General features: G+C 39.1%; 1 long non-coding RNA gene across 1 annotated transcript in view; it reads right to left on the bottom strand.

Moving 5' to 3' along the window:
* Positions 1–8605, bottom strand: part of LOC113458887 (uncharacterized) — a 59476-nt gene that overhangs the window by 24773 nt on the left and 26098 nt on the right. Inside the window, exons 6-7 of the long non-coding RNA XR_012581962.1 lie at positions 7009–7093; positions 6499–6596 (exon numbers count right to left, since the gene is read on the bottom strand). This is a non-coding gene — a long non-coding RNA (uncharacterized LOC113458887). The remainder of the gene's footprint in view (positions 1–6498; positions 6597–7008; positions 7094–8605) is intronic.

Below are 8605 nucleotides of genomic sequence, written 5' to 3'. Positions count from 1 at the left end.
GAGTTTTGTCCTTGGACTGCCATGTCCCTGGGCAGGCATCACTCACAGACACTGATAGAACGGGGTTTTAGCAAGTTTGTGACAACTGCTGAGGTACAGAGGACACATGGCATTCTACATCCACCTGGGCAGCACAGTTCCCACCTGGAACTGTATTCATCACTGCCAAGCAGAGCATCCAAACAGAAGCACTGACCCTCACATGAACATTTGCACACTACATCTGAATTTTTGTATTAGTTGTGCTACTGTGAACAGTCAGAAGACAAAAGTAGAAAATTTCACTTGAGAGAGTCCACAAACTAATCAGTGGACCTGAAATGTTGAACCACAACCTGTGTCACCAGTGTCCGACCTTATGCTGCTCCTCTTGAATGCACGAGAAATGCTTTCAGCACGTATCAGAGGGTCATCTAACTCAGCAGCCAAGTCCAGAACGTTGTTTCTTTGTGCTACTCGTTTCCACTTTCCTGAAACATTTTAACACTTAGTTAAAGCTGGCCCCAAAACCTGGAGCTCTCTGAACTGAGAGAGACAGGTGTACTGAGAGCAAGTCCCAAAGGGCTCTTTCCAATTAGCACGGACACTTGCCACAGCACTCAGGGGATGGCTTCTGCTGAAGAATTAATCCATCAGTCTAGAGTTACTGAAAAAAGAGCTAAATTTACACTAGTATTTAGGGGATTTATAGTGTAAACAACAAAACTACAGGATGAGGGAGTCACTTTGCTGCATTATTAAATTAGTGTTCCCCTTTAATCACAGTTTAAAATCCATCTTATTTTCCTGTATCTTGTGGATTGCAGGAGCACTACATGCTTTAACCATGGCACTCCAATTATTTTCTATGTTCCAGTAACAGTATTTTGTAGTCTGATATTCCCATAAAAGACAGAGTACATTTCTGTTATCTATATAACTAACCTCAATGTGGCTAGAGAAAGCTAAAAAGAACAGCAAAAAAAGTACCAGATTACTAGCAGAAGTTAAAAAACAAGAAGCAAACAAAAACCTTACCAGTTTTAGTCCTTTGCAACTAAAGTATTCCCAGACTTTACCAGACATGTTAGAAACACTTAAAAGCACTTCCCAGATACCCAAGAAGTGTAAATTTTCTCTCCTGCAAACTTAGCACTGAAGAAATGGAAAAGAAAAAGCTTGATATTACAATTTCTAATAATTAATTTCTTACTTTAATATGAGGAACACTTACTAAGTTCTCAAACACGAGCTTCTTGAGTTACTACTATTAACCATCTGAGTTTATTTCAAGGACTAAATACAAGGTCCTGTGTCTGATTTCAGGTGTCAGTTCTTAACTGTAATTAAGAGGGTTAAGGATGTACCTTCAGCTCCATGGAACTTGTACAAAATCTCAATGCCTCTGGTTTCAAGAACAATATCAAACAGCCATGCTCGTCACTTAGCACAGGTCCTGATTCCTGATCACACTAACACCAGATGGATGTGCAAGCTCCAGTCCTGCTCTCACCTGATAAGGTGGTCCAGCTGACTGGGGCAGGAGAAGGCCACAGCGCTGTGGCCTCTGAGACAGAGCAGTGAAAGCTGTTCGTATTAAACAAACTGGGAAAATGTATTTGTTTAGCTGCTTCAGTGTGGAAAGAGATCCTCTTGCAACAACACAAATCTATCTAGTTTCAGATCAAGCAACTTCTCATTTCTGTATCAGGTTCTTTTGAGGAAGTCAGGACACTCAGGGTGCCACCTCCTGATCATGTGCCCTCCTCAGGTGACTGTTTCCTGCAATTCATGTTTCCCTGGGCACAATGATTCAGATTTGGCAGCTGTGGAGTTTCAGGGCTCATCCCTAGAACCATATGAAATATCCAGGGTACCTCAGTCCAATATATACTGGTTGTAGTTGGAAGTTCCTCACTTTCCATCTTTGTACATCAGGATGTGTTCAGCCATCTCTTGTACCCTCGAAGGAAGGCAAGAGGGCTGGGCTAGCCCAGGGCTCTTGGCAGCCCAGCTGCTGTGAGTCTCCTCTGTTCTGTTAGGAAAGTCATGCCTCTTTGTGCTTTGGAGTACCCAGAATTAGAATACCAAGTGAGATGTGTACCCACCAGACAATAGTTATCTCCTGCTGTGTATGGAAATGTGCTGTATGAAGTAGCAGCAGAAACCACTGAAAACAGCTTATCTTAGAATGTGGCTTGATGCTTTCCTGAGAAATATTTAATTCCTGCATTCCAACAACATAACTTCATCTCCAGTGAGAACTTTGTACCTCCTGGTTTATAGGATTAACAAAAAAAAACAAACAAAAAACAAACAAACAAACAAAAAACCCCAAAAAACCAAAAAAACAAAAAATGAGAGTTCCTCCTTCATTTTGTGAGTTTAAAATGAAAATACAGCCAGTCAGAAGTATCAGAGGACTTAAAAGCACACAGAGTGTTTCAGTTCACCTCGAAAATCTATTTTAAGAAATAAAATAATTTACAAGTGAATAAAACAATAACCTCCCCTGAGGGAGGGACATGAATTACAGTTACAACATATCTATATCCAAATTTGAAGGATCCATACAGAGGAGCTCTGTAAGCAGGCATCTGAATTTTCTGAGGCTTTGGATATATATTTTTGATCAGAGTTGTCTCTTTTCTCGTTTTGTGTTCCAAAGCTCCTCTGAGGCTACTCATGTACCAGACTGGCTTGAAGTGGTACATCTGTTCCTTCATTATGCTTTGCTCAGGTCTTTAAATACCTGGAGCAAACCCCAGACTCCAGATTTACCTGCTATTTTAATATAGCTGAACTATCTTTTCTCTACTTGGCAGTCACTGTTATTGCACAGGCTGTATAGTTGAAAATCATAAATTTTTCCTTGTGCCCAATAAATGCATTCTTTCAATAGGCTAATGCCTGTATCCTGCAATTATTCCAAACAGGTGGGCACTCTGACACTTGCCATTAGCCAGCCTGCAACACACAAATGTATTGATCAAGGCAAAGATGCACTTCTGACTTGGGCTAATCAATGTATCAGTTCTCCAAGGGTTTTTACAGTGTAATGAGCAGGAAATATATATACCACTGCTAAGTTTCTCTCTCTTCAGGGAGTAACTGAGTGCACTTATAGAAGAGCTGATGTACTGATTCGCAGTAAAGCGAAACGACATCTCCAAATAAAATTTTAATCTTAAGTATGTATGTAAAGTTTTGAGGAAGACTGATGGGAAAACTTGCAAAGTTTGCAGAATTATAGGACTTAATATACAGCTATGGAGCTCCTATGCAATTGTACTTTTTACTGTGAGCTTTCCAAAGCTAACTGGAGTTCAACCTGCTTTTAGACCCCCCACAAGGAAGCCAAATGATGCCACAGGAAGTGGGTTTTTTATGAAGAATTAGTAGTTTCTGCTCCCACTAAGTGTGTTATTGAGCTTTTCACTTTCAGAGGTGATATTCTCAAAATCTGTATTAGTGGCTGATTTTTAATTTACACACTTTGCCTTCAGTTCTGGTAGTGCAGCTCTGTGTTAACAGTGTCAAGCAACAGTCACACATTGTGTTTATTTGCCAAAATGAGCAAGTCAGTTCTCTGCACACAGCCATGAAACCAAAGCATGCTGAAGGCTGGCATTGTAATCACACTGCATTCAAATTTACAGTCAAGATTGAAGACCTCTTATTCAGACTAGATTTGTTAAGCTTCTCTCCACTGATTCTTTCATTCAATGTTCAGAGAATTATACAACTTATCTCCAGTCAGTGGTGTGATTTGTTACCTTCAGTAAAGTTTGATGTGCTGTTTCTGGAAAAGCAGCAGATAAAGGGCTTTAATAGGCTGCACTCGGGATTCTGAGTCAGTGCAAACCAGTGCCGCCTCTAGGGGAGGTCGTGAAGAGTGTCTAAGGTTACCTAAGGTTTAAGTAGCACAGCAGAAAATGGCATAGAGGGAAAAAAACATCCACTGAGAACTTTTGTTTACAGTGAACCAGTTAACCTGAAATAGATGATAAAAAGTATACTGCAAGCAATCCCTGCAGTTTTTACTGTAGTCTCATAGTTGTATTCTTTTCATAATGACAGGATGGGAATTCAATAATTCTTCTTTGGTCTGGATCTCAAAGTCCATACACCAAATACACTCATTTGGCTCTTAAGTATCTCTGAACTAATGGTAGCCAAACCACACATTTTTATAAAGTCTTTTTATACCTGCATGCTTATACCAGTTTTATGGAAAAATATAACAACACTATCACTAGCTGACCCATTTCTTACTGCCTACCCTTTTCAGGGGGCAAAACTCCTTCTGAGAGGCACAAAAGGAACCTAGGAATTCTTAATCTCAAAATTGAATGTGTAATCCACCAGCACAGCATGAGTCATATATTTTAATGCCCAGTGTACACAGGCATAAGTGTACAATTGCAAGCAGCTAATGGGTTTACTCTTTTAATGGAGGAAGTCGGCAGCTAATCTGAGGGCCTGGGGTTCAAACACTACCCGTGACCCAACTTAAATTATTGTTTTATTAAGCAAAGACTTAAACATGATTGATATAGTGTAAGCTATTTAATCTGCCATTATAGAATTATTAACATTCATCCATCTGTTCTATAATCAAAGATGTTAATAAAGTTATGAAGATAATAGTATAACAAGTGTTTTTGCTAATCCCAAATTGTTGGGATAGTTCTCATCTGGGAACAGTGAGGGACACAGCAGGGGTAAGAGTCCATCTCTATTAGGAGTGATTAGTACAACTTTAAGCTATAATTGCTTGGATACATTCACACAGGAGACTGCTACCCAGCCATTAAATATCCTTAAGAGGATGATCTCTTGTTCCAAAAGGTCCAGCAGTTTTTCTGACTTTCTGACAGTTGGGAAGTTTATCTCCACCGAGTGCCTAGAGGGTGACTCACACATACAAAATGTTTCAGAGGTGGCTGACAATTTTAAAAAAAGAAGAAGTTGATACATCATCTTTCCAAGCATATTTCTCTAAGGAGATGCCCAGCAGTTACGTGGCATAAAGGTTTTACTGAGCTGAAGGCACCTTATGCAGCTTACTGTCTCCATAGTCACCCTGGAGAGTCAAGAGCAGCCTGGCTGTTTGGCATTGCCACTGGCAAATCAGCTAGAACTAAACCTGTGGAAAACATGTGACATCTTCCCTTGAGTCTGAAAACCACGGTGTACAGCCTCAGCATGCCATTCTTGGGTGCCTGCCAGGAAGAGCTCCAGGCAGGAAGGGTCTGGCAGCTCATGGGTAACTATCAATTGATAAAGCAGCAAAACAGTGACTCCTCATCCCTTCCACGGTGCTCTGCACTCTCTTCCTCAACCATGTCATGCTTCCAGTTAGTTTGCCTAAACATTCATGAAAAGTACACTGAGGTCTGGAACTCAGGAAAACCCTCTTTTCTCCCCACAGATATGCAAACAGAGGATTCAAAAGGTAAAACTGATACTTCAAGATACCAAGAACGGCATTGCAAAACTGCGAGTTTGCAGAAAGTTATCAACACAACATGCAGATGACAGAGTTTTAACAATCCTTTCTAGATTCTGAGTTTAATGACCAGTTTTGATTTCTGAGAAGAGCTTAAGATGCACCCAAAGGTGCTACTGCAATTTAGCCAAACTGTCAAGTGAAGAAAACACCACTCAGAGGGCTTTGAAGCCATAAATAATCATGTCTATGTAAGTGATCTTCCTTAACAATTACATTCCACACATTTCAATTTCCTTAAAAGTCAGGTTTCTGGTAAGCTGGGTGGGCCTTCCTATCATTTTCCATTTAAATTTTAAATTGTCCCAAAATTAGTATTTTTCTATTTGGCACAAAGTTTTTAATGGGTTTTTTTTGGGTTTTTTTTGCTATATGCAAAACTGGAATCATATACCCTCCTCAGCTTTATTAGTAGGCTAGACAGCCCTTGTACAGCTGGAGCACACCCCTGTTCTGAAATACAGCAACATGCAGAAGCATAAATGGAGCCCTGAACATTTACATCTCCACTCTATCTGTTGCACTGGTGGCTTGAACTAGTACATGCTGACTGATTAAGGGGAACTTTCACTTCATCTGATGTTTTTAATGGAATTCCAGATTACAGCTAGAGTTCTCTTTAATGTTGCATTTAGTTTTATTTCAAACTTTTTTTTCCCTAAGTTCTGACTATATAATGGTCCAGAAATGTTCCAAATCATCAGTGCCTTCAAAATTTACATCATCTGCTGTAATGCAAATTAATGCATCTGTTTTGTGTCCAGGTAGTAATGAAAACATTTTTTCAGCCTTTTATATTTGATCAGCCTTTGAACCAATACTCTCTTTCCAAGAACTTTCCCTTTCAGTTCAGCTAAATATCTACTCTTTAGCCAGTTTCTTGCTCATCTTATTCTTTCTCCAATGTTTTATGGATGTTTCTGTGACATTTCACAAAAACATTAGCTGAACTACTGTTTCAACACCCTTTACTCACAGTGCCACGTTCTACCTTTGAGGCTTTTTACCTTCAGAGTTCTCAACTTTTCATAACATTGTATTCTACTTCTTATGCCTTAACAATCAGAACTGAAGGAGACTGAAAGGGCAACAAAAGCACACTCATCTAAAAAAAAAAAGAAAAAAAAAGGTCAGGAAATATTTATTCTTTCTCCAAAATTCTGAAAGTTTTTATAACTTAACTCCAATACAAGTGCTTAAAGCAGAATGTAGAAATAAGGAATGATAATTAAGATATGAAATGAAGGCATGTAAAATACAAATATTAAATCTAGAATCATCTAGAACTTCTCCAATGCCTTTCCAAGATTGCTGCCCTCTGCTGATGTCCTTACAGACTTCAATGATTTTCAAACTTTTATTCAATGTTCCTAAGGAGGAACTGAACAGAAGCTGACCCAGGACTACAGTTAGTTTTGACATCTTTTTACTCAATAATGAGATAACTTTCAAAGATAAAATATCTGGTTTAGTTTTCCTTCTGAATAAGTAAGATTTGTGGGTTCTTTCCTACTTACCTCCTTTCCTGTTTGCAAGCTGCATCCATTACTGCCACAATGAAGGTTTATCTCATGAGCAGGGAATCAACGTTCATGTGTTTACCTACAAAGGGAAATAAAGGGAAATTGGTTTCCTATCTTTTTCCACCAACTTTGGAGTCAGCAAATAGGCCTTACTTTATTTTATCCACAAGTCAAATATATTTAGAATTCTATACTTAGCTTAGTCTACATTTTAAGTCACTTACTCTGATAACTGTTTTGTTACACTTGGAAAGCATCTCTAAGCTGCAGGTTCTTGATGCAGCTGTAAAAATGAAGCCTTTCTATTTGTAAACAAGTAAAACCAGATAACTGCAATGTAAGCAAAATAGCTGCCTCTTTCTCCTGCCCTATTAAGAATAGCAAGTGCTCAGATCTACATATGTATCAAAAAAATGGATGTCCATGGATTGAAGTGAATGCAATAGAGGGGGTAATAGGACACCTAGTTCAGATTAAACAAAAATGCTGCTTTGGTACAGTGTTGTTTCTACTGCTTTGACTGCAATGGAAAGAACACTTGTTTAAGAGGAAAAGTGCCATAAAACTGCAAAGCCTTCCTACCCCACCTTTGCAAGCAGATGATTATGTCAATCATCAAGTCTATACACAAAATCTGCATTAATTATCTCTCCAATTAGATGTTTCAGCAAAATGAAGATGTGTAAGACACTACATCAGGTCCAGCTCAAACCATCCTAGCAGAAATGGCCTGATACAGGAGTGTGGCCTTCATTCTGGATCACCATTGCTAAAGTTTTCCAAAGGTCTTACCCATTTGCCTCACAGCAAAAATCATGAAATGTCAAGTGTTCTCTGTGTCTCAGTGCAGTGAGTTACAGTCTGGATTAGAGCCTGAATCCAGAAGATGATAAGTAGCCTCCTTGCTGCTCTATTTAGACAGTGTGAGATTGACACCTTCTGTTTCAGCCCTTCCATAAAACACAGAAATAAATGGAGCAGTTTATTCTGCAAAGATCCTTGAATTCCCAGAGCTTTCTGCATCATCCCTGGGGTAAGTATCACCTCTACTCCCTGCAGTAATGTTCCAGCCTTAAAGATTTGGGCTGAGATGGAGCAGTTAAGACTCACAGTCCTTCTCAGTGCTTGTGAGGCAGCCAAGGTGGCAACTTAATACCTTTTCTAAAAAGCCAACTGGTCAAGTACAATGCCTATATACTGACAAACCAGAGTATGTCTGGTTTGTGGCCTCCTAAAGATCAAATTACACTCTTGTGATCAGAAGCATATGATTAATTGTAAATATGACATTTACAAACCAGCCAATGGTAGATAGTGGTAGTATTCAACCTGCTCCCATTTCTTCATCTTTCAGCAGAAAAATTTCCCATTGCAGTGCATTACAATAGGGGAAACAAATAGAATCCCTCTATCAACACAGCTGTATAAACATGTCAGAACCACTCTGAACAGGAAAAATTACTAAGAAGCTCACATTATAAAAACTAAATATCGGACCAAAACGCTGAACACTTTGTAGAGTTTTCCCTTCATTTTATGAAAGAGATTAACTGGATTCAAGGTGGGCTTGCAGACAGGCTATTGTAAATTG

The sequence above is a fragment of the Zonotrichia albicollis genome, chromosome 10 (genome assembly GCF_047830755.1).
Source record: "Zonotrichia albicollis isolate bZonAlb1 chromosome 10, bZonAlb1.hap1, whole genome shotgun sequence".
Taxonomy (NCBI): Eukaryota; Metazoa; Chordata; class Aves; order Passeriformes; family Passerellidae; genus Zonotrichia; species Zonotrichia albicollis.
The sequence above is the reverse complement of the archived record's forward strand: the minus strand, read 5'-3'. Positions and strand labels throughout refer to the sequence as shown.